The 25,135-nt window shown below is 46.9% G+C and overlaps 1 non-coding gene across 1 annotated transcript; it reads left to right on the top strand.

The window, feature by feature from the left end:
- The first annotated feature begins 4,516 nt into the window (after positions 1–4,516).
- TRNAN-AUU (transfer RNA asparagine (anticodon AUU)) lies at positions 4,517–4,590 on the top strand. Its single transcript has one exon. It is a non-coding gene; the product is annotated as a tRNA-Asn (tRNA).
- Positions 4,591–25,135: the final 20,545 nt, after the last annotated feature.

Below are 25,135 nucleotides of genomic sequence, written 5' to 3'. Positions count from 1 at the left end.
TCGCATGCTGCCGTTGTTCGCTGCGTAGCAATCAGTTGAAAAAAATGGCTAATCTGTGCATGCGCATGCTCCGTAATGTGCATGCGCATCGTACGGGTACAAAGTCCATTGTGGTTTTGCACTAGTTCTAGCGATTATTCCAATCACAGAACAGGCCACAAGGAGATTGACAGAAAGAGGGCGTTTCTGGGTGGCAACTGACCGTTTTCAGGGAGTGCTTGGAAAAATGCAGGCGTGGCAGAAGAAATGCAGACGTGGCTGGGCATTCGCTGGATGGGTGTGTGACATCAAAAGCCGTCCCTCGGTTGTTAGAATCAACGCACACGAAGTGTAACTACAGTGCTGGTCTTATTTTGAAACGATTTTGCAGGCGCTCTGCTGCTCAAGTGTTCGCACTTCTCCAAAGTGAATATACACTCTCCAGTGGGCAGCGACAATGCGTTTGCATGGCTGCTAAAAACTGCTAGCGAGCAATCAACTCAGAATGACCCCCATAGTGTATTGCAAGAAAATATCTGTAAATCCAATGGTACCGTAAGTGCGGTATATACTCGCACTTCTTTGCGGGGTGAGAACATCTCCCCTAAGTGAAGTCAGCCCTATGAATAGAGTTTGTGTGATCCCTGTGCAGCAGTCACAGAAAGGGTTCATCTCTGCAGTTTGTCACTCAAATTACATTGCTGCATTTTTTCCTAGAAGTGGATCTGAGAGCTGTTACCCGCAGACCAGCTACAATAATTATCCTGGGTACTCACTAGACCAGTGGTTCTCAAACTGCACCCTGGGGTGCCTCAGGACACTTGCAGGGGTGCCTTGGATTGGTGGTCCAGGACCAATTCAAAATATTTATAGTTAGTGTTATAGGCAAAACCAGTGCTGTTGGCTGGCAATCATAACATATGTGCACAAGCAGAAGCAAATCCTGTCCCCTACCAAAGGGCCAGTGCTAGGGTGTTTGGCGCCTCCCTGCAAACTATTAATTTGGGCCCTCTCTCCAATACTTAATAAAGGGACAGTGCGCTCCTTAAAAAAAGAAGGTGTGGTATCACAAGGAAGGGGCATGGCCACACAATAGCACCCCAAATCAAAATACGCCACACAGTAGCACTATCTTATTGTCATTACACCGCATGTAATAATAATAATAATAATACCCACAGTCGCAGTGCCCTTTATACACATAACCACCATATCAGTGCAGCTTACACACATAATGCCAACAGTAGCAGTGCCCCTTCTACGCATGCCCACGGTGGCAATCCTTTACATGGCAAATATCAACCTGGTTTTGCCATGTAAAGGATTGCCACTTTAAAAACAAACAATCAAACAAAAACAAAAAAAACAACAGGAAAAAACACAAAATCTCTCACTTTCTGATTCTCACACCCTATTACATTCCTCTCTATATATTTAAATGTTTCTATTACTGTATGTTCCCTCTTCCCTTCTCCAAACTATACACATCAACATTTTTTAGTATTTCCAGGTAAGTTTTGTGATGTAGGCCATGCACAATTTTAGTTGCCCTAATGTATTTACAGCCTTCTGGAGATATGGCTTCTGGAACTGAACACAGGATTCTAAATGTGGCTGTACCAAGGACCTATACAGTGGCATTACAGGTTGAGTATCCCTTATCCAAAATGCTTGGGACCAGAGGAATTTTGGATATCGGATTTTTCTGTATTTTGGAATAATTGCATACCATAACGAGATATTATGGTGATGGGACCTAAATCTAAGCACAGAAGGCATTTATGTTTCATATACACCTTATACACAAAGCCTGAAGGTCATTTTAGCCAATATTTTTTATAACTTTGTGCATTAAACAAAGTGTGTGTACATTCACAGAATTCATTTATGTTTCATATACACCTTATACACACAGTCTGAAGTTCATTTAATACAATATTTTTAATAACTTTGAGTATTAAACAAAGTTTGTGTACACTGAGCCATCAAAACACAAAGGTTTCACTATCTCAGTCTCACTCAAAAAAGTCCGTATTTCGGAATATTCCGTATTTCGGAATATTTGGATATGGGATACTCAACCTGTATTACTTTTTTCTGCTACTGGTTCTTTAACCTATGCAAACAAGCATCTGACTTGCCTTTCCTATTGCTTTGTTACATTGCTTACCTGAAATAGTAATACTTAGATAGCTTTCCTCTTGCCATTATAATGCCCTTAATATTATAGTTAGCCTTTGCATTTTTGAGACGTGTATGATTTTGCATTTTTTGGCATTAAATGTTGCCATGTTCTTGACCATTCCTCTAGTCCAGGGGCGGAACTGCCAGAGACAACGGAGTCAGTTGCCGCCGGGCTCCAGCCCTAAAGGGGCTTCCTCCATTGCCCCCCGGCTGTTACGTGCCCTTCCTACTAAATAGACAAAGGCGCTACCAGCAGGGTCTCGCAGTTTGTACATTCCATGCCGTAACACCCTTCTTTCCACCTTCACAATGAAGCTATTGGTACTTTGCAAAAAAAAAAATTATTAGCATTGCAACTCAGCAGATCAATGCAGTGTGCAGCCACACACTCCATATATCTGCTCAGCCACAAAGCTGATTATTTCTTCACAAAGTACAAGGTGAGCTCCAAATAGAATTCTCTAGCTTAGATTATACCTTTCTATGCAAGGGTAAATAGCTCAATTGTTTGACTGCAATGCCACAGGAAATGGTTTGGATCCAAGACAGTGTGACTGAATAATAAAGAAACCTTAAGATGAGTTCATGAATGTTGTATAAGTATTAGTGAGAGAAGGGGTCAGGAGCATGCTAGGCTGCAAAAAATAAGGTAGGCTGCAAGTGAAAGTAATGATCTCCTATATATTTTCCCAGATCTGTCACTCTGTGTGGCTAACTCTGGGGGAAGTCACAGCAATGGGCGGAGACGGCAACTGCAGGACGATACACCAGTGCCAGCAGCAGACCGTAACAAAGTGACAGATCAGGGAGAATATATAGGAGGTAGGGAGGTGGCCATGGTACATGGCTGGCCAAGGGACACTAGCTCATGTACCCCTTTACCACTGAGGCTGGCCACCAAGGATGGACCTGTCACCAGTGCACATGCAATAACCTCTTCTGCTGCCCTCTTTGCAACTCAGATTGCCCAGTGCTCCCCTTCGCTAACAGTCCACAAAGTTTCCCCATCTCACGATCTGCCTCCTCACCCCCACTTTCATCTCTACAGCACACGCGCATATCATACAAGATCCCATCATGCGTACGTAGGTCTGAAATGCAAGAGGGAGGTTGGGGGGAGATTGGCATGCGCCAGCAACACCACACAGCTCACTGTGACCACAGTGGAGAGGCGCTGCAACAGGACAATACACCAACCTCGGAGCAAGGAACTGCGTCGGTCAGGAGGAGAACTATTTCAATAGCATAAAAAGGTTAATGCGTCCCACCCTATGGACACCAGACTCATCAAGTCACTGTTGCCAGAGTCTCATACAATGACTCTGAACCTCTAAGCACACTATTTGACTGTCCACACCCTGCTGTGCCTATTACCCATCTCCTCCACCACCCTCAACACTGACCCACACATCATTCACCCACAAAGATACAATAAAGGTAGTTTGGATAAATTAGCTAAATGAAATGGATTTAACCAATTTATCTAAATGACCATTTTTGGATGTTTTCCAGTGTTTGTGAACAAATGGTCAATTGTAATTTGCTGCCACATATTAGCATAATTTTGTTTCAACTAGAAAAAAAAATTGGACAGATAATCTAAGTGTGGATCCAGTTTAAAGGTCCGTATTCACGGCCCGATTTTGGGGAGAGATGTGTGCTGAGCGAACTGCTCAGCACACATCTCTCCCCCCGCTCAGCACAGCGTGATGTGTGCTGAGCGTACGGGGGGTGGGGGGGGCGCTCATTTCACCCCCTGTGTAGGGCATTCTGTGTGTATCCAGCTTAACAGGTGTGAGCATCATACAACTACTGACTTGCGAGTAACTATACAGCAGCTCCATACCTTGTGACTTGAAGAAACACCAGTTAACCCCGGGAATGCTGCAGTCAAAGCAACAATTCCTCTTCTTCAATTACCATTTTAATAATAGGGTAAAGAAAATGAAGTGGATTTTAGAAAGAAAATAATACTGTCAATATACTATTAAAACAAATTAAAATGGTAAAAGTTATTGTACTTTAAGTAAAAATAAAAGAGACAAAATATCAATCCCAGTTTTGGATTACTTTAATTAACAAAAAAAATGCATATAGCAGAGGATAGTTTCAATCTGCCTACCTCTGGGTTATGGGCCCAGCATGCTTCCATTGCAGTACTCTGCTGCACATGTAAGTGCAAGAGATCCTGAAGCACTCACTCATCATGGGAAAGTACCAATGTGTTTCTTCGTTGGTTGATGGAAGAAACATCTTACAAAAACTCTCCAGATTATTGACTTTTTAAAGTTTTTCTAGGAAACGTTTTAGATGAATGCTTATTAGCCTTTGTCAGTATGGACTTTTGCAAAGTGTCTCTGTGGCGCAATTGGTTAGTGTGTTTGGCTATTAACCAAAAGGTTGGTGGTTCAATCCCACCCAGGGACGTAATTAACCTTGTGATCAGATTTTGGTGATATTAAGTAGACAAGTCAAAATTTCAAACCTCCTCTTATGGTGTAGGGTACATGGCCTTCTCTGATGTAATCAGAGTTAGATTTGATTCAGTGATTTTATAAAAAACAGCTAGGAAGCACAATTTAGCAGTGGGTTGCAGAGAAAAAAAATATGCTGGCAGAAAAATCCAATCGAGTGATTAAACAGCTCTTCATTTTCTGGCTTTATTTTTATGCTAACAAATTTGTTCTCTGAAAAGTGTCCACAAAGCCAAGTCTCTGATTAACACCTTTGTAAGGATGGTTTTTCACCTATTACTAAATTAAACTTGCTTCATTGGAAAGGCAGCAAGATGCATCCTCATTTCAATGTCTACTGAAATAATACAAGTTGACACCAGGAAACATTAACGCCACTGCATCCTTGCTGCTTTCTCATGTGGAAGTCTGTTTAATGTGAAAACAAATGTGTGTGTTTTTTTCAACCTGGAAGCCCAACATCGATTAAGATCGATCTTAAATAGACCCCTGGGTTTTAAGGATAACCATGGTTGAGTCCAATGGTTAATTCACATTGACCGAAGTTCTAATTAAGTCACCTGTGCTCAAGCATGATATCCTTAAAATCTGGATTGCAATGACAGCATTTTGGAACTATGCCTAAGGGTTTAATTTTTACATTTATCCACTGACAATAAATCTACCTACAATATCCCTGTAACTGTTATGATTACAGTATTTCACTAAATAATTTAATTTGCTGAACCTTCTGTAAAAAGAAATATTAAGCTGCTGTAATTCCCAGATGCAGCAAATTTGTTAGCTAGTGGGCAAAACCATGTGCACTGCAGGGATGGGGGGGGGGGGCAGATATAACATTTGCAGAGAGATTTAGGTGGGTTATATTGTTTGTGTGCAGGGTAAATACTGGCTGTTTTGTTTTTACACTGCAATTTAGATTTCAGTTTGAACACACCGCACCAAAATCTAACTCTCTCTGCACATATTATACACCCCCCCCCCTGCAGTGTACATGGTTTTAGCTAATAAATTTGCTGCTGTGATCAGATCTGAGTTAAGCCCTATGTATTTGGCACTAGCAAAGGGTTAGAGGCCTTGCTGTAGAGCTCACACCTTTCTTATCATGCATTGTAATATTTCCTATGTCCTGATGTTGTGCTCTCTGCTCCATCCAAGTAAACAGCAATGTAGCATGGCTATCAAAGAGCGTGAAGATTGCAGATTTCCTGGGATTAATGCTAAGGAATGCTATTCCAGAGGCTGCTGCTTTAATTCAAGTGTCACTGGGGTTAAATGGTGTTTTTACCTTAAAAACACAGGTAGAGTATATAGTACAGTGGTAAAGTGGGAGCATGTAGTGCTATTGATTACAGATTTGATGGAGCTTAAACATGGATAAGGTCCATGGCTCTAAGAGTTTATCTTGTGTATCCTTTATTCTTAGTCATGGTCAGATAAGATTAGAAAATACCATTTAAGTGGAAATTTCCTGTTAGCTGTTTTTCAGTTTGCTCAACTGTCTGATTAACTGGTCCTAAAAAAGGACCAAAGGAGCTAAATTGCCCTGTGATCTAGCTAAATTGCCCCAGTTAAAAAAAAAAAAAACTAAGCTGCTGTAATTCCTGGATGTTTCCTTACTGCATCAACAGGAAGTGACAAGAAACAATGTAATGTGGAACCGTACAGCAGAAGGGATTGCGGCTACCCCACAATAAGTGCAGCGGAATGTAAGAAGAGGCATATACAGTGTGGTGTGGCTGTAGATGAGCTTAGTGGTTTCTGTTAGAGTTCTTCTACTTCTAACTACTCGTACATAAATGAGTAAGCCGCCGATTTATTAAACCTGGTGAAATGATAATTTGCATGGTGATAAAGTACCAGCCAATCAGCTCCTAATTGCCATGTCACAGGCTGGGTTTGAAAAATGACAGTTAGGAGCTGACTGGCTGGTACTTTATCACCTTGCACTTTATCAGTTCACCAGGCTTAATAGATCTGCCCCAATGTTTCAAAATGGAATGCATCAAGAGAACGGTGTTGGTAGTATAAAACTACCTACAGCACCTGGTATTCCCAGGTGGTCTCACATCCAAGAACAAACCAGGCCTAAAATCAGGTGATATTGGGCATATACAGTGTGGTGTGGCTGTAGATGAGCTTAGTGGTTTCTGTTAGAGTTCTTCTACTTCTAACTACTCGTACATAAATGAGTAAGCAGCCGATTTATTAAACCTGGTGAAATGATAATTTGCATGGTGATAAAGTACCAGCCAATCAGCTCCTAATTGCCATGTCACAGGCTGGGTTTGAAAAATGACAGTTAGGAGCTGACTGGCTGGTACTTTATCACCTTGCACTTTATCAGTTCACCAGGCTTAATAGATCTGCCCCAATGTTTCAAAATGGAATGCATCAAGAGAACGGTGTTAGTATTGTAAAAATACACACAGCTCCTGGTATTTCCTTGTGGTCTCCCATCCAAGTACTAAAACCAGGACCAACACTGCTCAGCTTCCATGATCAGGAGAGATTGGGCAAATCCAGTGTGCTGTGGCTGTAGATGAGCTGGTGGTTTCTGTTACAGCTCTTCTACTTCTAACTTCTGGTACATAAAAGAATACATGTAAAAATTAAATGTACCAAGAAAATGGTGTTGGTAGTTTAAAAACACCTAAAGAATCTGATACTACCAAGCAGTCTCCCATCCATGTATTAACAAAGTCCAATACTGCTTTGCTACAAAAATCAAATGAGATTGGGCATATCCAGTGTGGTGTGGCTTTAGCTAAGCTTTGTGGTTTCTGTTAGAGCTCTTCTACTTCTAACTACTGGTACATTAATGAATATGTATAAGGTTGTAGTTTATCCAATATGCCTTTACTACCTTACCTTTCAACCCCCCCTCCCTCCCCTCTTCTCCTTATAGCTTCCTTAGTTCTCTCCTCCTCGTGTGTGCGTTATTTGTTTTCTCATACGTCCTAGAGGATGCTGGGGTCACATTAAGAACCATGGGGTATAGACGGGATCCGCAGGAGACATGGGCACTTTAAGACTTTCAAAGGGTGTGAACTGTCTCCTCCCTCTATGCCCCTCCTCCAGACTCCAGTTTTAGTATTGTGCGCAGTGATACTGGATGCACTACAGGGGAGCTCTACTGAGTTTCTCTGAAAAGACTTGTTAGTTTTTTTTATTTTCAGGGAGGCTGCTGGCAACAGTCTCCCTGCTTCGTGGGACTTAGGGGAGAGAAGTATGACCAACTTCTAGTGAGTTCAATGGCTCTGCTTCAGGCTGACAGGACACCATTAGCTCCTGAGGGTGCTGATCGCTGGGTACGCCTAGATGCACACTCCCGCAGCCTGCCGTCACCCCCTTACAGAGCCAGAAGACAGGTGAGTAGCAGAAGAACAGAAGACTTCTTCTTCAGTGACGGCATTCTGAGGTACCGAGCAGCGAGCGGAACGCTGCGCGCCATGCTCCCACACAAACACAGGCACTGCAGGGTGCAGGGCACGGGGGGGGGGGGGCACCCTGGGCAGCATAAATTCCTCACAAAAGGCTGGAAAAAGTGGACATTAGTGCCTGGGCACTGTCCTTACCCCGCTAGCGTAATTAATTATTTCTGAGCGGGACAGATACGCGCCATTACAGCGGCGGGGCTTCTTCCTCACCTCACCAGAACATCTTTAGAGCATTACAAGTCTATCACTATAGAGTTTATTATTTCCCAGACTGTGTACTTTTGGCGCTGGATTGTGAGCTGAAAAATCCTCTGTGTCCCTCTGACAGATTTACTGACGGTCTGTCCCCCATAAGCCGGTGTGTCTGTGGGTACTTGGTATATGTGTGTCAACATGTCGGTGGCTGAATGTTTTTCCCAAGAGGAAACTATATTAGGAATGCAGACATATGATGGTGGCCCTGTTGGCACCACCAATAACTGACTGGGTAAATGTTTCAGTAATATCAGAGTAAGGTTGGATAAATCTGTGTCCCAGACACAGACGTAGAGAATAGATGTGATATTCATGGCTATGTTTCTTTTCCCTCAGGCCCCGCTGGGTCGCAAAAATGTTATTTTGCCCAGTTACTACACACTGATACTGACACGGATACTGATACTTATGTCGACCATAATGTTTCCTGATTAGATCCAATATTGGCAAGGAGCATTCAGTACATGATTGTGGATATTAAGGACATATTAAAATCACTGAAGACCCTGCTGTTCCTGACAAAGGGGTCTATATGTATGTATATATAGATATATAATGAAAGCTGATGTAACGTTCCTCCATCTCTGTTTGAGAAAGTCTGGGCCAGCTCGACAAGATGGTTTCAAATCCCCAAAAGGATTCTGGTTGTTTATTCATTTCCCGCCGCGGACAGAATAAAGTGGGAGTCACCCCCTATTCTGCACGGGGCCCTGTCACAAATCCAGCGGATCGTATGCAGGAAGCTACATTATTTCTAGTTATGTAACCACGGGTACATTACTTAGACCTGCCATTACATGTGCATGGGTGAGTAGTAATATTCAAGAATTGGTCGAATACCTTGTCATCCGATATAGATACCCTGGAGAGATGGGATACTCCTTACGTTGTATCATATCAAGGACACTGCAGCATACTTACGTGAGACTGCAAGGGATATAGGACTCTTGAGTTCACGGGCCAATTTCATGGCAGTGTCGGATAGGAGGGCATTGTGGATTCACCAAGAGAATGCTGATGCTGACTCCAAGAAGAAAGGGAGTCTCTTCCCTATGAAGGTGAAGCCTTGTTTGGTGACTGCCTAGTTAATTTGATCTCGGCAGCTCCCGCAGGTAAGTCAACCTTCTTGCCCTATGTTCCCTCCCAACGGATGAAGACGCATCATTATCTGATGCAGTCATTTCGGCCCAATAGATATGCAAGAAGTTAAGATTCCCCTTTCTTTGCAGGTAGAGGAAGGAGAAGAGAGAAGAGGTCTGCATCCTCTTCAAGATCGCAGGAGCAGAGATCATCCTCTGCTTCTGCCAAATCCACTGCATGACGCTGGGGCTCTCTTGCAGGAGCCCGCACCAGTGGGGGCACGTCTAAAACTCTTCAGTCAGTTCTGGATTCATTCGGACATGGACTCGTGTGTTTTACAAATAGTGTCCCAAGGGTACAAACTGGGGTTTCAAGATGTTCCCCCTCACCGATTGTTCAAACATTAAGTTACTGTGCTGTTCCTGGGTTATATAGCGCTGGGGTATGTGCTGGCATACTCTCTCTCTGTCTCTCCAAAGGGCCTTGTGGGGGAAATGTCTTCAGTAAAAGTATTCCCTGTGTGTGTGGTGTGTCGGTACGCGTGTGTCGACATGTCTGAGGAAGAAGGCTATATTAGAGAGGAGCGGGAGCAAATGAACGTGGTGTCTCCGCCGACACCTGATTGGATGGATATGTGGAATGTTTTAAATGCTAGTGTAAACTCATTGCACAAAAGATTAGACAAGGCAGAAGCTTTGGGACAGTCAGGGTCTCAACCAATGCCTAATCCTATGTCGCAGGGACTGTCAGGGTCTCATAAGCGCCCACTATCCAGATGTTGACACAGATACCGACACGGATTCTGACTCCAGTGTCGATTACGATGATGCAAAGTTACAGCCAAAATTGGCAAAATACATTTGATATATGATTATGGCAATAAAAGATGTTTTGCACATCACAGAGGAGCCCCCTATCCCTGACAAGAGGGTACATATGTACAAGGGAAAGAAGCCTGAGGTAACCTTTCCCCCCTCACACGAGCTGAACGAGTTATGTGAAAAAGCTTGGGAATCTCCTGCAGATTTCCAAAAGGATTCCCCTTTCCCATCAACGGATAGGTTACGATGGGAATCCTCCCCTTGGGTGGACAAAGCATTAACACGCTTATCCAAGAAGGTAGCCCTCCCGTCCCAGGATACGGCTACCCTCAAAGAGTCTGCTGACCGCAAACAGGAGATTACCCTGAAGTCCATTTATACACATTCAGGTACCTTACTCAGACAGGCAATTGCGTCGGCCTGGGTGTGTAGTGCTGTAGCGGCATGGACGGATACCCTAGATAAGGCTACTATTTTATTGCCCCTGGGGCATATAAGAGATGCTGTCCTATATATGTGTGTATGCAAACTACAGGTGGTGCTGCAGGGCTCACACCCTTTTACTTGTCTTGTAGAGCAACTCTGGAGCTGTTACTGGGTGCAGCTGCTGCAAGAAATCAGCTTGAATGCTTCAGGGGCTTGGGCATGGCCGACATGAGCCCCACACTGATGGGGGTGTATAAAGCGATCTAGGGGTCATCCAAGCGCAACCCCACAAAGGCCGCCATGCCCTGCGTGACCATTTTCTCTTTTCATATGCAGACGAGGGTTGCAGCCAACTATGCCCATTGCTTGGATGACATCACCGTATGCAAATCCGTCTGCTGCAGACCTTTCCCCAGGAATGCTTGTACTAGTTGTTGCATATGGTTTGATGTTTGAGGGTGCTTCAGTATTAGGCAGCCTTCCGCCCTCTCATGTTCATCTGAAAATATGTGGTCTCCCTGCAGTTCCCTTGTGCTTCCTCAGTTGAATCTCCTTAACTTGACGGGTGTGTGCCCGAGCAGCCGCCCTCCACAGCCCTATCCCAGCACATGCTTTTCTTGCGTATGAGATCTCTTGATCATGAAGATAGTTCTCACAGGGTGAGGTTCATCCATTACATTTTAAAGTAGGAAGGTACAAATTACATATTCAAATTACATATATGTGCTGGATTCAAATGTTTTCCCCCCTTCCTTTCTCAATTGTGCCCATCAGCAGCTATTCTAATGTTGCTGCCAATGGGTGTGACACATTCATTTCTTCTGTGGGGTACACTGGACTCCACAAGGATTCAGATTGGGGTGTAGAGTAGGATCTTGATCTGAGGCACCAACAGGCTCAAAGCTTTTGACTGTTCCCAAGATGCTCAGCGCCCCCTCCTCTATAACCTCGCTTCCATGAACAGGGAGCTCAGTTTGTAGTTGGTGCCTTCAGTAGCAGGCCACTTAAGAGGGGGCTGCCTCAGGCAGCCTATTCTTAGCTATTAATTTTGACAAGAAAAGAAGAACTTTTTTTTATAAGAATCTACAAGGGCTGCAGCAGGCTAGGTCTAATAGACATCTTTACTGCAGCTCCATCACTCCCAGCGGCGCAGTATACTCCCGCGCCCTGGTTGCTGGGTCACTGCAGCGGAGGCTCCGGTTTCTTCCTAAGGTAAGTCACACACACACCGCCCTCCGGGATCACGAGGCCGCTGATGAAAGGGAGGTAAGGGACTTCTGTGCCCACACTATACCGTGATCCAGCGTGGCTGTAGGGGGCGGGCCATGTGCGCACTGGCGTGGACACTGATTACTGGGCAGCTGCTCCACTAGCCACCAGGGACAGTTAAGGAGCACAGCTCTGGGGGGTTTTCTCTTATATTAACCCCATTTTGTACTACCCGCAGTGCATTGCGATAGGTAATAGAGCCTGATTCAGGTTGGATTGCAATCGCAATAAGCAGTCCAACTGCAAAAATTGCTAAGAGCATACGCATGCGCCTGCATTTTCTGCGGCACCCCGCAGTTAATGCGATCGCCTCTGACTGTCAATCGGTGCTGGGGGGGGGGGGGGTCAGCAACACTCCATTTCCAAGTCGGAGATGGAGCGGTGCGTGGGCAGGGCTTCAAAATGGGGTCGGCAACGGAGAAACAGGAGGCGTGGTCAGAGCGGTTGCATGACATCACATGCAGCAGCTGCGATCACAAAAATGGTGGCGGCTTCCTGCGCACACATACAGTCTGCACCAACAGGAGGCTAACCCATTTTTTATGATCACGCTGAACTGCACTGCGACTGCAATTTCAGCGTGGTCAAGAAGGGAGGCGGCATGCTGGGTGGCCCCAGCATGCGAACCAAAGGATTGCAAATTCTGTTACTTAGCAGAATTTGCAATCCTTACTGAATTAGGCCCATTGATTACAAAATTTATTTGTAAATATTTGAAGTTTTTCTTCAGGGACTAACACAAAAGATGCTTGGGGCTACTAACACATGGGTAAGCCACGTAAAGCTTCCCATGGGTCAGTGGCATCACAACGGGGTTGCGGCCCACACCCGAGTGTCACCCGCCAAGGGGGGTGACACCAAAGTGCCGGCTCCTCTTCAGTGACAGAATATGGGTGTTTCACTGTGACATTACGTGCAACACCCAGTTTCTGTCACTGTGCAGGAGCCAGCACCACTCACACACTAGTCCCCGGGTGCAGCACTCAACCCCCGGGATACCCGGAGCAACAAAATGGAGATTCAGGCCAACAGGCCACACCCCTACCTATGAGACCATGCCTCCATTTTACCATTGCGCTGCTTATCTGCGCGCACTGCATTACAATCTCCCTCGCTGCCTCTCTGGGTGTCACCAATGATAGTGACACCTTTGCCATGCTTGTAGCAGCTGGTCCTAAGATCTACGCCTCCAGCCCTGAGTGTTTGCCCTTGTGACTTGTTGATCATCATAGCGAAGCAGATTCTTACAGAAAACTGCAGGGGCTTAGATTGAAAAGAAAAACATTGACGAACCCATCATTTCAGCAACAGGGTCTGCCACACGGCTGACTGAAATGACTGGTTGGTTTGGACCCCCACCAAAAAAGAAGCAATCAATCTCTCCTTGCACAAACTGGCTCTACAGAGGCAAGATGTCCACCTCATCATCCTCCGATTCCTCACCCCTTTCACTGTGTACATCACCCTCCTCACAGATTATTAATTCGTCCCCACTGGAATCCACCATCTCAGATCCCTGTGTACTTTCTGGAGGCAATTGCTGGTGAATGTCTCCACGGAGGAATTGATTATAATTCATTTTGATGATCATCATCTTCTCCACATTTTCTGGAAGTAACCTCGTACGCCGATTGCTGACAAGGTGAGCGGCTGCACTAAACACTCTTTTGGAGTACACACTGGAGGGAGGGCAACTTAGGTAGAATAAAGCCAGTTTGTGCAAGGGCCTCCAAATTGCCTCTTTTTCCTGCCAGTATACATACGGACTGTCTGACGTGCCTACCTGGATGCGGTCACTCATATAATCCTCCACCATTCTTTCAAAGGTGACAGAATCATATGCAGTGACAGTAGACGACATGTCAGTAATCGTTGCCAGGTCCTTCAGTCCGGACCAGATGTCAGCACTCACTCCAGACTGCCCTGCATCACCGCCAGCGGGTGGGCTCGGAATTCTTAGCCTTTTCCTCGCACCCCCAGATGCAGGAGAATGTGAAGGAGGAGCTGTTGACGGGTCACGTTCCGCTTGACTTGACAATTTTCTCACCAGCAGGTCTTTGAACCTCTGCAGACTTGTGTCTGCTGGAAAGAGAGATACAATGTAGGTTTTAAATCTAGGATCGAGCACGGTGGCCAAAATTTATTGCTCTGATTTCAACAGATTGAATCCTGGTTAAGCGAATTAAGGGCTCCATCCACAAGTCCCACATGCCTAGCGGAATCGCTCTGTTTTAGCTCCTCCTTCAATGTCTCCAGCTTCTTCTGCAAAAGCCTGATGAGGGGAATGACCTGACTCAGGCTGGCTAGGAAGGATGTAACGTTAAAACATTACACCGTATATGGCGAAATTATGTTTCTTGGTGTGAGGCCAGGAATGCTCCTACGGAAGAATTCCATCTGGGCCGTTTCCTTCACTTCCTACAAACTGGAGTGAATTTGGGCCTAAAATTAGGCTCTATTAAGGTCCAGATTTCGGCCTTATCCATTTTCTTTCAAAAAGAATTTGCTTCTCTTCCAGAAGTTCAGACTTTTGTAAAAGGAGTGCTGCATATTCAGCCTCCTTTTGTGCCTCCGGTGGCACCTTGGGACCTTAACGTGGTGTTAAGTTTTCTAAAATTACACTGGTTTGAACCACTTAAAACAGTGGAGTTAAAATATCTCACATGGAAGGTGGTCATGTTATTAGCCTTGGCTTCGGCTAGGCGAGTGTCGGAATTAGCGGCTTTGTCACATAAAAGCCCATATTTGGTATTCCATGTGGATAGAGCGGAATTGCAGACCCGTCCTCAATTCCTACCAAAAGTGGTCTCATCTTTTCATATGAACCAACCTATTGTGGTGCCTGTGGCTACGCGTGACTTGGAGGATTCCGAGTTACTTGATGTGGTTAGGGCTTTGAAAATTTACGTGGCCAGGACGGCTAGAGTCAGGAAAACTGAAGCGCTGTTTGTCCTGTATGCAACCAACAAGATTGGTGCCCCTGCTTCAAAGCAGGCTATTGCTCGCCGGATTTGTAACACGATTCAGCAAGCGCATTCTATGGCTGGATTGCAGTTACTGAAATCAGTCAAGGCCCATTCCACGAGGAAAGTGGGCTCTTCTTGGGCGGCTGCCCGAGGGGTCTCGGCACTACAGCTGTGTCAAGCTGCTACTTGGTCGGGTTCACACACCTTTGCAAAATACTATAAGTTTGATACCCTGGCTGAGGAGGAACTCATGTTTGCTCAATCGGTGCTGCAGAGTCATCCGCACTCTCCCGCCCGTTTTGGAGCATTGGTATAATCCCCATGGTCCTTACGGAGTCCCCAGCATCCTCTACGGACTACGAGAAAAAGATTTACCGGTAGGTTTAAAATCTTATTTTCTACTTTATTCTTTTCTATCCTAGTTTATTACGACCAACTCTCATCCAAGGAGTTTGATATTCTACTACCTGCATGCAATTTAAATTGCTTAAATTGTTTATATGGTTGATTTGTCCTTCACAATCCATAATCTGCAACTTGGATGTACTTGTGTCATTGAAAATCTTATAATAAAAATGTATATACAGATACTCAACCTGTATATTGAAAAAAAAAAAAGTTATAAGACATATGCATTCAATATTTGAAGAAACAAAATAAAATAAAGCTATCTATTGGGTTTCACTAACAAGCACATTGGAAGACTTGACTACTGTTAAAAGACATGCATTACATGGTATAGAGCCACAAACCACAATGTAGTAAAATAAAAACAAACTTACATGTGTATCAAACCTATGTGAGGCTTACATTGATAGTGCAAGATCAACACTCTATCAACTGTGCAAACTAGACTGCACATAAATGCCATAAAATTTATCTGAGATTTTAGTAAATAAGGCCCGTTGCTGTCCGGGTCACGCAGCCGTCACGGCCCGCCCCCATACGGTCCGGTCATGTCTGCGTTGTCCTGACTGTGCCCCCAAAATGGCGGCACAACGCCGCTGGCCCGACTCCTCCTGCCCAGTGACCGCCTCTGCCTGTCAATCAGGCAGAGGCGCTCATTGGGCAGAGATGCTGATCGCATCTCTGGCATGTGCCGGTGCACTGCGGCACCAGCACACATGCACTTCAGACCTGATCTCCTGTTGTGTGAATATGCACAGCAGGGATCAGGTCTGAATTAGGCCCTATATACAGCTGTCAGTAAGGCAGGGATGTGCTGCTGCCAGTGAGGCAGGGATGTGCTGCTGGTAGTGAAGCAGTGATGTGCTGCTGTCAGCGAGACAGGGATGTGCTGCTGTCAGCGAGGCAGGGATGTGCTGCTGTCAGCGAAGCAGGGATGTGCTGCTGTCAGCGAAGCAGGGATGTGCTGCTGTCAGCGAGGCAGGGATGTGCTGCTGTCAGCGAGGCAGGGATGTGCTGCTGTCAGCGAGGCAGGGATGTGCTGCTATAAGTGAGGTAGGGATGTGCTGCTGTCATTGAAGCAGGAATGTGCTGCTGCAGTGAGGCAGAGATATGCAGCCCACTATCTCCCTATCACCCCTGCCTGAGTCACACACTTTCCCTGTCACCCCTGCCTCAGTTACCCACTATCTCCCAGTCACCGCTGCCTCAGTCAACCACTATATCTGCGATCCCTGCCTCAGTCACCCACTATACCAGTCACCCCTGCTTTAGTCACCCACTGTCACCCTATCACCCCTGCTTCAGTCACCCACTATCCCTGTCAACCCTGCCTCAGTCACCCACTATCTCCCAGTCACCCCTGCCTCAGTCAGCCACTATCCCTGTCACCCCTGCCTCAGTCTCTTACTGTCCCTGTCACCCCTGCCACAGTCATCCACTATCTCCCTATCACCCCTGCCTTAGTCATTTATTATACCTGTCACCCACTTTCTTCCCATACTTACCCAACCCCTTCCTATCACCCCTCCCTCAGTAACCCACTATCTCCCTGTCACCCACTATCTCCCAGTCACCCCGGCCTCAGTCACCCACTATCTCCCACTCATACATGCTTCAGTCACCCACTATCTCCCAGTCATCCCTGCCTCAGTCACCTACTGACACCAGTGCTGACATTTCTGCTGCGGCCTCTCCACTCTCCAGCGTGAAAGTCCTGACGACTGAGGAAATCCGCTTCCTAGTTGAGGACTCCGGGAATGAACACTGCCGATATTGCTGTCAGATGACTTTCTACCCAACGGAGGATTTTTGATACTTCCAGCTTTGCCATGCAGTTTCGAGTGCCGCCTTGATGATTTGTGTACACTACCGTGGTGGCGTTGTCAGATTGTACTTGAACAGGCCTGTTCTGTACTAGAGGCAGGGCCAGTGTCAATTAATTGAACACTGCCTGCAATTCCAGAATGTATATCAGGAGGAGAGATTCCTCCCTGGTCCACCGACCCTGGAGAAAGTGTTGCTCCAACACCATGGCCCAGCCCAAAAGACTGGCATCCATTGTCAGGAGGACACAGTTGGAGATCCAGAAGGGATGGCCCCTGCTCAACTGTTGGTCCTGTAGCCACCAGCTCAGTGTCAGACGAACCTCCGGAGTCAAGGAGATCATTTGAGACATCATCCGATGAGGCAGGCCGTCCCACTTGGAGAGGATTAACCTCTGCAGAGGGCGGTAATGAAATTGAGCGTACTCTACCATATCGAAAGCCGACACCATGAGGTCTAGTACTTGCATCGCTGTGTGTATCAACACTCTTGGGCGAGAGAGGACGATACTGTCCTGAATTTTCAGGACTTTCTCTGGAGACAGAAACAATTGTTGGCTGTGTGTGTCCAGCAGTGCCCCTAGGTGCACAATGTTCCGAGCAGGGACCAGCGAGGACTTTTTTCAGTTGATGAGCCACCCGTGGACTTTTAGGAATTGGACTGCCAGTTCCAGATAACTGTGGAGAACCTCTTGGGAGTTCACCAGGATCAGCAAGTCGTCCAGATTTGGCAGGATCCTGATTCTCTGATGGTGAAGGGTCGTCATCACGGCCATGACCTTGGTGAATATCCGAGGTGCTGTGGCCAAACCAGAAGGCAGGACTTGAAATCCAAAAACAAACCAGGCACAACACTGCTTAGCTTCCATCATCAGATGAGATTGGACCAGTGGCGTAACTACTGCCCCCGCAGTCCTCGCGGTGGCTTGGGGGCGAGGGGCTGCGGGTGCGCCACTGATTTACAACAGACTGACATGCGGACGAGCGTCCGCATGTCAGTCTGCAGTCTCCTTCCCTCCGCCGCTTTTTGGAGGGACACGGAGGGCACACAGCGCGCCTCCCTGTGTCCCTCCTGCTGCATCATCTCCGGCGGCCGCGGGTCTAATAGGGGGAAGTGCCGTCCGTGAGCTCTAATTGGCTCATGAACCGGCACTTCCCCCTATTAGACCCGCGGCCGCCGGAGATGATGCAGCAGGAGGAACACAGGAGAGACGAGCTGTGCCCTCCGTGTCCCTCCAAAAAGCGACGGCGGGGGGGGGGTAAATATCTGTCACTGGGGGCATATATGGCACGGGGGAGGAGGGAGGAATATCTGGCACTGGGGCATTTCTGGCACTGGGGGGAATATCTGGCACTGGGGGCATATCTGGCACTGGGGGGGATATCTGGCACTGGGGCATATATGGCACTGGGGGGGAATATCTGGCACTGGGGGCATATATGGCACTGGGGGGGGTATCTGGCACTGGGGGCATATATGGCACGGGGGGCATATATGGCACTGGGGGGAATATCTGGCACTGGGGGCATATATGGCACTGGGGGGGAATATCTGGCACTGGGGGCATATGTGTACCTGGCACATGGGGGGGACGACTATATTTGGCACTAAGGCATGTAAGTACCTGGCACCGTGGGGGAATATCTGGCACTGGGGACATATGTGGCACTGGGAGCACAGCCCTAGCAACAAGGACTACCTCCTAGCAACGAGCATGACACCCAGTGCATGAAACATCTGGCAACGAGCATGACACCCAGTGCATGAAACACCTGGCAACGAGCATGACACCCAGTGCATGAAACCCCTGGCAACGAGCATGACACCCTGAGCATGAAAACCCCTGGCACCGTGCATGGAACCAAGAGCATGAAACCCCTGGCAACGAGCATGACACCCAGTGCATGAAACCCCTGACAACGAGCAGGTAATTGAAAAGTAATTAGAAGCCTTACTGTAGGACTTAATGTGTAATGGGCATTACGGTGTGTGGCATAATGTATCACGGACATTGCGGTGTGTGTCATAATGTGTCGCAGGCATTACGGTGAATGGTATACTATATTGCGGGCATTGTGATATGTGGTATAATGTCTCAGGGTCATTGCAGTGTGTGGCATAATGTATCACGGACATTGCGGTGTGTGTCATAATGTGTCAGGCATTACGGTGTGTGGTATACTATATCACGGGCATTGTGGTATGTGGTATAATGTCTCAGGGTCATTGCAGTGTGGCATAATACATAACGGGCATTGCGATGTGTGGCATAGGGTATAACGGGCAGGGCATTGCGGTATGTGTCACAGGCATTACGGTGTATGGTATTGTGATATATGGTGTAGCGTACCTGAGGTTTCACGCTTGTCCGGGGCGGCCTCCTTGGTGGTTCTGTTCTCTTTCTTGTCACGGGGTCAGCCGGGGGCCGGGTGGAACGGCTGCTCTGGACCTGGGCAGAAGGACGGAGATACCCCCACTACAAACAACACCCCCTTTTGACGTATAATAATGACTATGGTGAGGCACGGTGACAAGGATTTATTATAACGAGACTAACCTCCGCGTAGGGAGCCACTGGGCCTGCAAGTAGTAAACCTAACACAGTTCAATTAAGATTTCAATATTTGTCACCTATCATTCACAAAAGTAACATGAACATAGCATAATAATTACGCAAATGCATTCTTAGCACTCTAACCTGCAAAAGTGGCTTTTAGAAAAATGAATTGCATAAATATTCAGACAGTACGTTGAAAACGCCACTAGGTGGCACTATACACTCAATAGAGGGGATAATGACACAATAACTTCATAATCCGGAGAAGTTCAAATGTGCGTTTGCACGGGAATGTCACTGTCATTACGTTTATTCCCCAAATGGGTAAAAGGGTTGGCGAGTCCTGCACAAAGTACTCGGGGTTGTCAGCCTTGAAATGGAGAGTCCTGAGCTTACGGATAATTACCTCCGCCGGGGGACAATTCAAACAGTGTCAGTCGCCTTGCTGGGTACACCCCCTTAAGCACTGCATGGGGAGGGGGGTCCGGTTAATGATAGTTCTCACTTAGGGCCGGCCCGTGTCCTGAGGTGTAGTCGCGAGGACTGGTGACAGGTGGTACTTTGGCCCAAATGAGGCCGCGCGGTCCGGCTTGCGGTGGCTCAGGGGACTCTTTCCTTAATGGTCCCACCGTAGGTGTATTAAGGGGGAACTATAATAGGAGGGGTAACCGGTGCGACCAGCCAAGGTCGAGGTGAATGGGGCTGACAGTCTCTGGACCCCTCTATGGTGTCTCTCACTTTTAGGGTCAATGGGGAAAACTGAGCAGTGTGTCAGTACCTGTTTCTTTCTTTACAGCCGCACTTAATCTCCTTACGTGATGTCTGGTGCTTCCCTGGAAGGGTCCGCTCTGCTGCTAGCGGCTCCCGCTCACTTCCTTTCCCCTGCCCGCGGCTCTCTGCTCTGACGCGCTCTCCTCGCGTCACTCTCCGTCCGTCCGTTCCCTTCGTGCTGCCGCTGGGCGCTCTCCGTCCCCTCTGTTCCGCGTTGCCAGGCGTGCTCCGTCTCTTCTCCTCACCACTGCTGGGCGTTCACCGGCTCCTCTGTTCAGCGTTGCCGGGCGCTCTCCGTCTCTTCTCCTCACCGCTGCTGGGCGCGCACCGTCTCGCCTCCTCACCGCTGCTGGGCGCGCACCGTCTTCCTTCGGCGCCAGTCCCGCCTCTCCTTTTTCCCGCTCTCCGGGCTGTCCAACCCCTTGAGCCTCCAGGCTCCTCTTTTCTGGGTCCTAGTGTTCTCCAGGTACGTGGGACCACGTTGGTTGCCTAGCAACCGGATAGTGGCTGCAGAGATAATTACGAGGGGCCGGAGCAGATACGAGGTATCACAGTATACTATATCACAGGCATTGTGGTATAATGTCTCAAGGTCATTGCAGTGTGTGGCATAATGTGTCACAGGCATTGTATGTGCTATAATGTATCGGGCATTGCAGTGTGTGGCATAATGTATCACGGACATTGCGGTGTGTGTCATAATGTGTCACAGGCATTGTATGTGCTATAATGTATCAGGGGCATTGCAGTGTGTAGCATAATGTATAACGGGCATTGCGATTCCTGTCATAATGTGTCACAGGCATTACGGTGTGTGGCATAATGTGTCACAGACATTACGGTGTGTGGCATAATGTGTCGGGGGCATTACAGTGTGTGCATATTGTGTCGTGCATTATTGTGTGCGGCATAATGTCTAAGGGCCATTGCAGTATGTGGCATAATGTATACTGGGCATTACTATAAGGAGGAAAAATGACAAATAATGTAAGGGGCATGAATCAGGATTATTTTTCTTTCCTGTGGTGGCCAACGTATGGGCGTGCAGGTTGCAAAACTGGGGTATAAGGTAGTCTTTTCCTGCAATGCCACGCCCCTTTATGCGAAACCACGCCCACTCCAACAAAACCACGCCCCTTTTTTGACGTGCGCGCCTTGGGCGGGCGCATATTTATCCCTTTCTTGCTCCCAATTATGGAGCATGAAGGGGGGGGGGGGGCGCCGAAGAATTTTTTGGCTTGGGGGAGAAAAATTTCTAGTTACGCCACTGGATTGGACATATCCAGTGTGATGCGGCTGTAGATGATTTTTGCTGTTTCTAACTTCTACATCAATGAATAAGTTTCAAAATAGAATGCATCAAGAGAACGGTGTTGGTAGTATAAAACTACCTACAGCACCTGGTATTCCCAGGTGGTCTCACATCCAAGAACAAACCAGGCCTAAGATCAGGTGATATTGGGCATATACAGTGTGGTGTGGCTGTAGATGAGTTTAGTGGTTTCTGTTAGAGTTCTTCTACTTCTAACTACTCGTACATAAATGAATAAGCGGACGATTTATTAAACCTGGTGAAATGATAATTTGCATGGTGATAAAGTACCAGCCAATCAGCTCCTAATTGCCATGTCACAGGCTGGGTTTGAAAAATGACAGTTAGGAGCTGACTGGCTGGTACTTTATCACCTTGCACTTTATCAGTTCACCAGGCTTAATAGATCTGCCCCAATGTTTCAAATTGGAATGCATCAAGAGAACGGTGTTGGTATTGTAAAAATACACACAGCTCCTGGTATTTCCTGGTGGTCTCCCATCCAAGTACTAAAACCAGGACCAACACTGCTCAGCTTCCATGATCAGGAGAGATTGGGCAAATCCAGTGTGCTGTGGCTGTAGATGAGCTCGTGGTTTCTGTTAGAGCTCTTCTACTTCTAACTTCTGGTACATAAAAGAATATGTGTAAAAATGAAATGTACAGTACCAAGAAAAGGGTGTTGGTAGTTTAAAAACACCTAAAGAATCTGATAATACATGGATGAGAGACTGCTTGGTAGTAACAAAGTCCAATACTGCTTTGCTTCAAAGATCAAATGAGATTGGGCATATCCAGTGTGGTGTGGCTTTAGATAAGCTTTGTGGTTTCTGTTAGAGCTCTTCTACTTCTAACTACTGGTACATTAATGAATATGTATAAGGTTGTAGTTTATCCAATATCCCTTTACTACCTTACCTCCCCCCCCCTCCCCTCCCCTCCCCTCCTTATAGCTTCCTTTGTTCTCTCCTCCTCGTGTGTGCGTTATTTGTTTTCTCATACGTCCTAGAGGATGCTGGGATCACATTAAGAACCATGGGGTATAGACGGGATCCGCAGGAGACATGGGCACTTTAAGACTTTCAAAGGGTGTGAACTGTCTCCTCCCTCTATGCCCCTCCTCCAGACTCCAGTTTTAGAATTGTGCCCAGTGAGACTGGATGCACTACAGGGGAGCTCTACTGAGTTTCTCTGAAAAGACTTATGTTAGTTTTTCTTATTTTCAGGGAGGCTGCTGGCAACAGTCTCCCTGCTTCGTGGAACTTAGGGGAGAGAAGTATGACCAACTTCTAGTGAGTTCAATGGCTCTGCTTCTGGCTGACAGGACACCATTAGCTCCTGAGGGTGCTGATCGCTGGGTACGCCTAGATGCCCACTCCCGTAGCCTGCCATCACCCCCTTACAGAGCCAGAAGACAGGCGAGTAGCAGAAGAACAGAAGACTTCTTCTCCAGTGACGGCATTCTGAGGTACCACGCAGCGAGCGGAATGCTGTGCGCCATGCTTCCACACAAACACAGGCACTGCAGGGTGCAGGGCATGTGGGTGGGTGGGGGGGGGGCACCCTGGGCAGCATATATTCCTCACAAAAGGCTGGCAAAAGTGGACATTAGTGCCTGGGCACTGTCCTTACCCCGCCAGCGTAATTAATTATTTGTTTCTGAGCGGGACAGAAGCGTGCCATTACAGCGGCGGGGCTTCTTCCTCACCTCACCAGCACATCTATAGAGCGTTACAAGTCTATCACTATAGAGTTTATTATTTCCCAGACTGTGTACTTTTGGCGCTGGGTTGTGAGCTGAAAAATCCTCTCTGTCCCTCTGACAGATTTACTGTAGGTCTATCCCCCATAAGCCGATGTGTCTGTGGGTACTTGGTACATGTGTGTCAACATGTCGGTGGCTGAATGTTTTTCCCAAGAGGAAACTATATTAGGAATGCAGACATATGATGGTGGCCCTGTTGGCACCACCAATAACTGACTGGGTGAAAGTTTCAATAATATCAGAGTGAGGTTGGATAAATCTGTGTCCCAGACACAGACGTAGAGAATAGATGTGATGTTCATGGCTATGCTTCTTTTCCCTCAGGCCCGCAAAAATGTTACTACACACTGATACTGACTCGGATACTGATTCCTATGTCGACCCAAATTGGCATCTGACGTCGCCTGCAGTGCACCCTGCAGTGCCTGTGTTTGTGTGGAAGCATGGCGCACAGCATACCGCTCGCTGCGTGGTACCTCAGAATGCCGTCACTGGAGAAGAAGTCTTCTGTTCTTCTGCTACTCGCCTGTCTTCTGACTTCTGGCTCTGTAAGGGGGTGATGGCAGGCTACGGGAGTGGGCATCTAGGCGTACCCAGCGATCAGCACCCTCAGGAGCTAATGGTGTCCTGTCAGCCAGAAGCAGAGCCATTGAACTCACTAGAAGTTGGTCATACTTCTCTCCCCTAAGTTCCACGAAGCAGGGAGACTGTTGCCAGCAGCCTCCCTGAAAATAAGAAAAACTAACATAAGTCTTTTCAGAGAAACTCAGTAGAGCTCCCCTGTAGTGCATCCAGTCTCACTGGGCACAATTCTAAAACTGGAGTCTGGAGGAGGGGCATAGAGGGAGGAGACAGTTCACACCCTTTGAAAGTCTTAAAGTGCCCATGTCTCCTGCGGATCCCGTCTATACCCCATGGTTCTTAATGTGATCCCAGCATCCTCTAGGACGTATGAGAAAACAAATAACGCACACACGAGGAGGAGAGAACAAAGGAAGCTATAAGGAGGGGAGGGGAGGGGAGGGGGGGGAGGTAAGGTAGTAAAGGGATATTGGATAAACTACAACCTTATACATATTCATTAATGTACCAGTAGTTAGAAGTAGAAGAGCTCTAACAGAAACCACAAAGCTTATCTAAAGCCACACCACACTGGATATGCCCAATCTCATTTGATCTTTGAAGCAAAGCAGTATTGGACTTTGTTACTACCAAGCAGTCTCCCATCCATGTATTATCAGATTCTTTAGGTGTTTTTAAACTACCAACACCCTTTTCATGGTACTGTACATTTAATTTTTACACATATTCTTTTATGTACCAGAAGTTAGAAGTAGAAGAGCTCTAACAGAAACCACGAGCTCATCTACAGCCACAGCACACTGGATTTGCCCAATCTCTCCTGATCATGGAAGCTGAGCAGTGTTGGTCCTGGTTTTAGTACTTGGATGGGAGACCACCAGGAAATACCAGGAGCTGTGTGTATTTTTACAATACCAACACCGTTCTCTTGATGCATTCCATTTTGAAACATTGGGGTAGATCTATTAAGCCTGGTGAACTGATAAAGTGCAAGGTGATAAAGTACCAGCCAGTCAGCTCCT

This window comes from Pseudophryne corroboree, unplaced genomic scaffold (assembly GCF_028390025.1).
Source record: "Pseudophryne corroboree isolate aPseCor3 unplaced genomic scaffold, aPseCor3.hap2 scaffold_221, whole genome shotgun sequence".
Taxonomy (NCBI): Eukaryota; Metazoa; Chordata; class Amphibia; order Anura; family Myobatrachidae; genus Pseudophryne; species Pseudophryne corroboree.
Note: the sequence above shows the minus strand (reverse complement) of the source record. Positions and strands in the feature narration are given on the sequence as shown.